At 47.8% G+C, this 10,189-nt stretch overlaps 1 pseudogene; it reads right to left on the bottom strand.

Annotated features, from left to right (window-relative positions):
* Nucleotides 1–4,868: 4,868 nt before the first annotated feature.
* On the bottom strand, nt 4,869–9,062 carry LOC135451605 (C-type lectin domain family 4 member E-like; annotated as a pseudogene).
* Between the last annotated feature and the right edge of the window lie 1,127 nt (nt 9,063–10,189).

Below are 10,189 nucleotides of genomic sequence, written 5' to 3'. Positions count from 1 at the left end.
TTTTGGAAAATACAGGTTTATGGTATTCCGGCTTAATCCTTTCACTGTTCTTTTTGTTTTAATTATTGCTTCTTAACCATCTAGAACTGGGAAATGGCATTTAAAAGGAGACAAGCAAACTCTGTGGGGCTATGGGTACCAAGGAAACTAAAAGCACCGGTGACTAGATCCCGGGATATTACCTTTGCTACCGAGAAGACTGGCATCTCGGCCCTTGGTTGCAACCCAAGGGGCCTTGAGAAAGGTAGAAAGGCAGATTTCCTGAGGATTATTTTCACTGTGATCATTCTGGTACCCTGGGCAGTTGGCCAAAGCCAGAGAGCCACACTGGACAGAGTTTCGGCAATGAAAAAGCAAACAGGGCAAAAACCAAGTCCCAGCAATTTCAACATTTGTGGCTATTGCAATCAACCTGTGTGGATTAAGGACAAGATGGAATCTGTGTTTGTAACACACCTGTATGTTAGTTCTGCCTGCTACAATCGCAGCAGTGTTATAGATGTTTGTATTAAGGAAGAAAAGATGTATTGGGTAGAGAAAAATTTGAGATATAATGGACGAGCTCCTTATCCCCATGGTGATCAAATTTGTCCTCAATATGAAAGATGCGTTTATTTTAAAAGAGATGATAATGGAAAGGATCCAAGTATTGGCATGGGAAATCGGGCACTAAAAGAAAAATTGAAAGAGAAAATAAAACAAGAAAAAGAAACAAAGGGAAATAGAGAAAAGAACAGGAGAAAAGAGTCAACAGAATTGGCTGAATTGTATAAACAGCTAAAACAGTATTACAAAGATTGGGATTTGCCAGCCTTGAATAAGAATCTGTTTGTGGGATTGATGCAAAGGATTGCTACAGAATTGGAATTATTCACATGTGGGATTTGTGGAGGTCTAAAAATGGCTGAAAGATGGCCGTGGAGAGGTGAGAGCTTAGCTCCAGAGCAATTTTTAAAGTGGAACCACACACAAATTTCTGGAACATTGAAGAGACCTGAAGGATGGATTTTAAGTCATCAGGCGATTGGAATCATTTGTATAACTCAAGAAGGAAGGAAATTTAATAAAGTAGTAGGGCATACTCCTTGTATATCCACATTGGTGGTTAATATGGATAATCGTTTAAAAATTTGGCGACCAGAAAACCCTGCTGGATATTGGGGACCAATAAAAGAAATAAATTGTGAATGGGATGAACAGATTAATTTATGCTGGTACAAAAGTCCTGGAGCTAACCCCTACCAATCCATTGACAGCCTGAGGTCTTATTGGGAACAACTGGAGAAAACTGATAAGAAATGGAAAGCCTCAGATGGGATATATTGGATTTGTGGGCAACGAGCATACAGTGAGTTACCTCAAAAATGGGGAGGAACCTGTACTTTTGGGAGAATACAACCCTCCTTCTTTGTTCTACTGAGGTCTAGGAGCAATGTGCTAGGAACTCCACTGTATGAAACCCTGCAGTGGAATAAAAGAGATTTTAATTTAAATTTTCCAACAGCAGGTGTCAGATCTCAAGATCTCAGTCCTGAGATCTGAGCCACCGAGACCCTGGGGGGGGCTCGGGAGTCCTGGAATGTTGCCAGAAGTGTCTGGTGGCAGGACTTTAACCCTGCGCAGGAGACGACAAGGATGAGGGCTTCACAGGGTGAATGGTGAAGGGATTAGTTAATTAGAGAGTGAGACACAAGGTTTAGGATTTATGTACAGGGGGTTTAGAGGAGTAAGATGGAGGAATTGGGGTGTGTCCTGTCCTCCTCCTTCTTCCTCCTCTCCTTCATCTTCTTTGGCCACGGTGGCACCTTTGGATTAGTTATTACTGAGAGTACACCAAGTTATAAAAATAAATAGTATTGGAGAAAAATGATAAATATTGTATACGTAGCAAGAAGTATAAAGATACGTGGCAGTCAGAGAGAAGAGACAGTGTGCCCATGGCTGACTGCTGAGCAGATCTCTAGTGGCTGAAAAAACATCTTTTAGATAAACAATTAATAAACATAAAACCAGAAAGAAGAACTGAAGCCTCTTCTCATCCTTCGATACGCGGGCTGCCCCAAAGTCACCCCTGGGCCTTTCCAGGCCCCTCAAACAACCGAGATAAACCAAACAAGCAGGAGGGAATCAAAAATCGGGGGAGGACGAATGGCCTGCAGAACAAATTATAGCATATTATGACCCAGCAACATAGGCTCAGGATGGGTCATGGGGATATAGGACCTCAATTTACCTGTTGAATCGATTAATAAGGCTCTAAGCAGTAGTGGAGGTGGTGTCAAATCATATCTCCGGTGCCTTAAAAATGTTGGCCAGGCAATATACACAAATGAGGGTGTTTGTGTATCAAAACAGGATAGCCCTACACTATCTGTTAGCAGAAAAAGGAGGAGTTTGTGGAAGATTTAATGAATTTGAGTGCTGTGTAAAAATTGATAATTATGGGGAAACTATCACTGAACTTGCAGAGAAAATTAAAAGAGTGGCTCATGTGCCAGTACAGAAGTGGAATTCAATCTTAAAAACAAATTGGTGGGGTAACCTCTTTGGAAGTGTTTGGAGGAAAAAGTTAGAGTTCATGTTGTTATGCTCAATTCTGGGACTTCTGTGTTTTATTAGGTTAATTCATTCAGTGATTCAGGGGATGCAGATTTCAACAATGTCTCTAGATTCAGAATCAGCAAAAAAAGGAAAATCAAAATTTATAATGGTATTAAAAACTAAATTGACCCCTGTTAAAGAACAAAGACTTAAAAAGATTGAAATAAACCAGGAAATGCTAACTAAACTTGAAAGAGAGAGTGAAAGACTAGAAGCAGTAATAAAAATTCTGGAAAAGTTTGAAGCTGAAAAGAGCCAACAAAAAACCCAAAATTTTACAAAATATAAAAAATATCAAGGTACAACTTTTTAAATACAGCACAAATCATAATGATCAAACAGAGAAATGGGGGATTTGTGATAAATAGGTATGATTCGTGCTGATAAAAAATTGAAACAGTAATCAATATTGATACAGTAATTAATATTTGAGAATAATAAAACAGTTAATAGTTAAAAGTTGTAATGCCAAAGAAGAGAGAGAAAGGAGGGGCTCCACCCACCCCTCCTTCCCAGCAGATGTTCTCAAAGACCACAGGAAAGAAGCTGAAGATACAGTTGCTAAAAATGACCAAGAACCTGGTTGGGTCCAAGAAAATGCTAATTATAAGGGACTTATTGCTTTGATATGTAGATGCAGTGATACGTTAGTCTTGGCTTACATTGTACTGGCTTGGTGCGCATGTGTAACCCAAAGGTGAATTAAAGGACAACGAAGAAGACTACAGGGCCTTCATCAGTGACGACCCCCAAAGACTTGTGCGACCACCAAACCGAGTGGTAGTGCATGCGTGGTAAAGGTGGTAATGAAGGCGGAGACAGAAAAGTGACGAACCGAAAATAGGAGGAGATGGCATTGACACATGGCATATAAGGGGTGACTTTTACTTGGCAAGCTTGTACGTGAAGTGGCAAGGGTCAATGAACCCTGCCCTCCGTACCCCGCGGTTGGTTTTGCTTATGTGCTATTATTTGAACCAAATTATCCCTTATTTATATATTTTCTAACTATTCAATTAAAATTGTTGCTATCTTAAATATTGTTTGGTTTTTTATGATGGGATAATTGGGCAAACATAACAGATGTCATGTGCAGCAGGAGCCCTGTCCCGTCAGCCTCCTCTGCAGCATGGTCTGGCCTGGGCAGGCATGCCATTCCAGGCACCACTGAGGATTTGGCTTTCCAGGACTGCTGCTGCCTCAGGTGAGCCTGGGATCGGCCCTGAGTCAGGCAGAGGACTTTTTCCTCCAGGTGGATCTGAAGGGCCAGTGTGGATTGTTTCTCCCATGGCAACAAGTCCAAAGGAAATGAGGATAGAGACAGAGTGTTGGAGCACACGCTGAAAGAATTGGGATTGTTCAGCATGGGAAAGAGGAGATTCCAAGTAGATCTTATAGCAGCTTTCCAGGAGGATTCCAAGAAGGCTGGAGAGGCACTATTTACAAGGGCATATAGTGCATAAGGGCATGTTGTGCATATGGCAAAGGGGTTTAAACTCAAAGAATGCAGGTATTGGAAGAAGGTATTAGGAAGAAATTCTTTCTGTAAGGGTTGTGAGGCACTGGCACACGTTTCCCAGAGAAGCTGTGCATAGCCCAGCCCTGGAAGTGTTCAAGGCCAGGCTGCATGGGGCTTTGAGCAGACTGCTGTAGTGGAAGGGGTCCCTGCTCAAGACTCAGAGGTTGAAAACTTGATCCTTAAAGTTTCCATACAACCCAAACCATTCCGTGATTCTAGGACTTTACCTCTCCAGCTTAGATATGGAGGAAAAAAGAGATACAGAGACAGGGTACAGAGAATTTGTTCATTGGTCTGATACTGTATTTACTCTTGTCTAAGATTTCACAATTTGTTCAGCAAAACCAGTACAGCTAGAGGATATTTTGTGTGTGACTCAACAAAAAGCAAACAGCTCTGCTCAAAGAACAGAGGACATTGAATCTCTGGATATCTCTCTTCCATTATTCTGTCTGCCTCCTGGAGAAGTCCATCTCTTTTCAGCCAGAGGCTGCTGGAACCACATAGAGAGAAGAGGACACAAGAACACAGGAGATGCTCCCATGAGCCTGAGCCTTCCTGTGTTCCCTGTGTTCCCTGAGCCAGCACATGCAATGGGGATGCTGGACAAAGCCAATTTCATTTCCACACATGTGGTCCCACCCCACAGAGTGAAGATGTGTCAGAGCTCCCCACCCTTCCCAGCACAGCCAGAGCTGTTCCCAGCTCCCTGCTGATCTTCCAGCTTTACTCAGATGAGGGGATTCCATCACACAGTTACTGCTGCAGCTTCACAAATTCGATAATGCCTTGTATCTGGTTTGACATCATTCCAGTTGTTGAAGTTCCCTTTATCCAAATGCATTGCAGTGCAGTTCTCAGTATGTGTCTGGACTTGGTTCTCCTTTTCTCCAGAACCTGGGACACAGACAGGCTTGTTACTCCCCAGTACCCACTGTAAGGCACTGCGAAAAGGCCCCAGTGGGATGTAAGACTTGAAGGCAAGAGACACAAATTCCCAATGCTGATTCATGGACTGAAGCAGTGCCCTTCCTCCCACTCCATATCCCACTGGCTCCAGTGGCACATGGAAACCTGCCTCCTTCCTACAGCCTTCCAGCACAACAGGGCCCTGCTCCATCCTGCTGGGGGCAACTGATCACCACCACTCACCCCATGCACCTCACTCCCAGCAGAGGCCCGTGCTGGACTCCAGGGAAAGGTTGTTCTCCAGAAGAAGGCACAGCAAGGACAGTCCTGGTGCTCTCTCCCTTTGTCCCATCTCTTTCCCTGCATTTCAGCACAGCCATTTTGCTCACATAAGTGCTGTGTAGGCCAGCCAAGGCCTGTCAAGTCTTAAGGGTTCTTGCTGATGGCAAAATGCAGCTTTTTCTAGGCTGACAGCAATGATTTCCATGTCATAGGTAGTTAATTCATAACCAATACCCAGCACAGATGCGGCCATGTGAACTGAGTGTACTACAAAGCTCTCTCCTTCTGCATCTTTACTCTCTGCCAAGACAGTGGGGTCAAAACTCACTCTCATGCATCACCTGAAGCTCTCAGATCTCTCCTACTTTCTTTCTATATCAGCAGTCACACCAAACACTCTTCATGCAGAAAATACTCACGTTGCGTTCACATTGTAGGGAGTCTTGTCCACCCACTGCCACTGGTCGTCATCAACCTCAAACAGACCAATGTAGAAAACCATTTCTTTCGGAGGCAGAGTTCCATGCTCAGTGAGGAATACCTGGCAATCAGACAGAGAGAGCACAATGTCCATGAGTGGCAGGACTGACCACAGAGGGGCATCAGGAATCCCCATGATGTGGGGCTGGTGGCAGAGGGGGCTGGTGCTGCAGAGGCTCAGACAGGACCTTCCCCCTCCCCTGCAGGACAAGGAGGGCTCTGAGTCCCCTCCAGGGCCCAGCACTGTGGCTCTGCCTGCTGGGTCCCTCTCTCTGGGGCCCTGTGCACTCACCTGCTCTGCACTGCTGGTGATCACCACCAGCTGGGAGCCCATCCCAGTGCAGTTCCGTGCACTCTCAGCACAGTTCATTGTATCAGTGGACAGGAAATAGCAGCTTCCTTGAAACCTTCTCCAGCCCTTTGGGCAGCACATCCAGCCTCGGTCTGTGCAGGGAGAGGACAGACAGATGCAGGCTACCAACAAGAGATGGTGATTGCAGACATCCAGGTTTTCCAGGGACAGTGCTCATGTCCTGCTCAGTGACTTTTCCTGACAGAAAGTGCTTGAACAAACAGGGATAGTTCAGACATTCCTTCCCATTGCTTTGGGGTATGACCAGTGAGCCTTGTGTACCCAAAGCCAGGGTAATCCTTGTAAGGGCATCTCAGGGCTCTCCAAATTCCTTTGGGGATGTGCTTTGACCTGCCCTGGCACAGCCCCTTGAGGCCCTTGGCCCCAAGGAAGAGGGGACATTGGGATACTGACCTGTGCCTTGTGGCACCGCTGAGTTGCACTCCCACTCCGAGAACTGCTCGGAGAACTCCTGCTGCTGCAGGGCTGAGGGCTGGTCACTGCTGTGGCAGAAGGGAAGCACTGCAAAGGGACAGGAAAGGCAGCAGGATTAGCCCTTGCTGCCAGCTCCTCACACAGCACCTCTGGCCCCTGCACTCTCCTTCCACCATTTCCCCAGCAAGCACGCTCCCAGCTGTCACCTCTCCTGGCCCACCCCAGGGGCACAGCTCCTTCCCAGCCAGAAAGAGCCCTGTGCCTTCCAAGTGAGACAGCAGAGGCACCCCTGGAAGCACATCCCTCTGGGGACATGCCACACACACGGCAGGAGGGAGCCCTCCCAGCCACAGCCACTCTGCCATGCACACACCCCCAGCCCAGCTGCCAGTCTACAAAGCAGCCTCTCCTTGTCAGCCTCTGTCTCTTCCTCAGCTACACAGCAACAGGCCCCTGGGGGAGCCACCCTCAGCTGGGCCTGTTCCATCAGCAACACCCAGAGCAGGTGAAGGGAATCACTTACACCTGCAGCTCCTGAAACCAGGGTGCAGCACCATAAACCCCTAGGACTTACTGGCTCCACTGTGTGGGGAATAATGCACTCTTGGTGACAGGCCACAGCCACAATCCCAAGGACTTCCTGGGAACCCAGACACCCATCAGGAGTATGGATTAGGAGCTGATCAGGGTGTGCTCAACAATCCAGATGCCTATTTTCATCAATTATTTAATTTAGAACTATTGTCACTGATGAGCAGAAGAATCCCAGTGGCTCCAGTGCCTGATGAGTGAATTGCTGTAATGGAGGAAGGCCCAGAGGAGATGGGCAATGCCTGGCTGAGCACCCCCATTGCCAATAAAGGTGACCTTGTCCCTACCCAATGATAAAGGATGAGAAGAGAGATGACTTGTGGTTTAGTTCAGCTGAGGGATCTGACCTGCTGTGGAGCTGTTCATCCCTGCAGGGATCAAAAAGGATCAGTGTCTTCCTCAGACAGCCATGAAAGCTCTGCTGGCTGAGAGACACTGCTACTGCCTGAGCCTTCCTGGGGAAGCAGGATGGGAAATCATTGGCTCTGGGAACACTGCCTTCAGAGAAGAGCTGGCCAAGCTCTCAGCTCATGCAGGCTGAGTGAGACTTAGAAAACTGCTCTGACAGCCTTGCTGACACCACAGGCAGTTCCTTACACAGCCACCTTATCCAAGAGATCTTACTAATTCCTTGAGATTCAAATGGTGGATTATGAGCTCCAGATGTGTTCCCACAAATGTTGATTCTGCATGAGAAGGGGTCTCTGACCTGTGTTTTGGTGAATGGTGTTGCCCTTCTGGCAGAGGTACTAGGATGTGGGTTTCCCACCTGACCAAGGGCAGCCACCTGAGCCCTTCATCCCAAGGGAATTTAGACTCTGTGCAACTCACCAAGCCAGAGGCAAAAGGTCCCAATGGCAGCTTTGATTGCAAGGGCAAAAATAAGGAAGACCCAGATGTTCAGCCAGGAGCAGCCTCTCTCTTCTGCTGGGGCTGGAAAACACAAAGCAAGAGTGAGCATGTCCCAGCCCAGAGTTAGGAGCAGGATAAGCCAGGGGGCTCTGTTCCCCAGCACCCTGCTGCTCCCTTCTTCCAAGCACTGGGAGCTCCTCAGGTGCTGGAAGCAGGTCCTGCTGCCTGTCCCTAGCAGTGGCTCAGAGCCACAGAGTACAGGAGCACAGGGGCTGCCCTGAGGCTGCTTTTCTATTTCCCTCTTTATCACAAGACCTGCCTGCATTCTGCCCAACCCTCACCCCCCCTTTCTCCTGTCAGACCTCCTTTCTCCTCAACACATTTTCCATGCTGCCTTCCATTACCCTGTCTGTCTCTGAATGCTCTTTGTGGATCTCCCTCCACTTCCTCTCTCTTTAGAGCTTCTTTCCCTCACTCCCTGCATTTTGCCTCTGTCCCATCAGCCCCTTTCTGCAGTGGCACAGTCCCCCAAAGCAGTGAGTGCCCAGCTCAGGGTGTGCACAGCCAGACCCACAGAGGGATTGTTTCCACAGGGGGAAAAGGCACTTGGGAGCTCTTGGGGAGCCCTGGCTGGGGTGTCCTTGGAGACAGCAGAGATGGGAGCAGGGACTTGTGCTCAGAGTGATGCAGAGAGCTTTAGCAGGGCAATGACAGAAGGACAGCCCCCTTCAGCCCCATTGTTTACAGACACAGCACTGAAGGGAATAACAGGGCACGCTCTGCCTGCACTTCCATTCCCCCTGGCTCTAGGAAAAGCTCATTCTGCCAGCCTGCCCACTGCCCTCATCTCTTGCTTTGCTCTTGCCCTGAGCCCCATCTCCAGGTGCCCACTGCACCATGCCCAGGATCCATCCCAGCCCTGCCTTTCCCCCAACCCCTGTGGCAGGAGGACAGAAAGGAAGGAAGGTTTGGGGCTTACCTGCACTTCCAGGACTGACTCTCCCTTGGCCATTCATCATCTCTGCAGGAGGATCACTCTTCTCCAAGGGTCCCTGTTACCAGTGTGGGCACAAACAGCCTTCCTCCTGCACAGGGCACCTCCCACACTGGTGAGGGGCCTGCACAGGCTCTAATCTGATGTGCTGAAAAAGCCATATCCTGGGTGTACCCACAGCACAGGAGATTGAGGAACTTTCCTCATTTCCCTGCCAGGGCATTTCACAAGATGGTCATTGCACAGCACCAAGTCACCAAGACAAAGGAAAGCAGATGAAGGACAGCATCACTGCAGCTCACACAACCTCCCTTTGCCCAGCCTCAGGCACTTGCACAGGGCATCCATGGCCTTCCCTCTCTGCTGCCTGCTCTCTCCTGCTGAGGCTCCATGTGTGTGACAATACACACACGGGCAGGTATATTTGGCATTGGCTAGCAAAGGGTTAAACCCACTGAGCACAGCCTGCAAAAGGGAACCAAAAACGAGAGGAAAGCAGATCTGTGACTGAGTCTGGGCAGTGAGCATTGACAACCTGAGCCCATAAAACCTGAGCACAACAGAGAACTTTTGACACCATTTATAACTAATGAAGTAACTAATTTAATAATCTAATTAGCAAAGACGATGGAGCTTTGGGCAGTGGTGTTCAATATGCCATGTATGTGGGGCTGGAGGACAGAAAGGATCAGTGGATGGTGCTGGGTCCTTTGCTGACAGATCAGGAAATTTGCCTTGGTTATGACTACAAAAGCTGAAGCCTATGTGTATTTCCAGCTGGAAACCCCTTCTAGATTCAAGTCCAGAGTCTCATATTCCTAAGGCCATCTCTAAGGATAAAGGATCTCTACTGGACCCCAATGTCCTCTGAATGGAATGAGATGGAAACACAGCTTTTGCTCTTGTTCCATCAGCTGGTTTCTCCTGTGGACAGCAATGCATGGGTGCAGAGACACAGGAATAGGAGAGCTCACAGCAACAGCACAGGCATTTCAGCTGAGGCATCACAAGATCAGGGTACAGAACTGCTTACAAGGGAGGACAAGCCTGAGCTCTCTGTAGAAGACATCCCCTGATTCTGTTATTTTGTCGCACAACAGTCTGCAGGCAGGGTCACAGCCTAAATTTCTAAACATCTCTATGTAAGCAGTGTTCACAAGCTCTCATCCCACAG

This window comes from Zonotrichia leucophrys, chromosome 1, assembly GCF_028769735.1.
Source record: "Zonotrichia leucophrys gambelii isolate GWCS_2022_RI chromosome 1, RI_Zleu_2.0, whole genome shotgun sequence".
Lineage (NCBI taxonomy): Eukaryota > Metazoa > Chordata > Aves > Passeriformes > Passerellidae > Zonotrichia > Zonotrichia leucophrys.
Note: the sequence above shows the minus strand (reverse complement) of the source record. Positions and strands in the feature narration are given on the sequence as shown.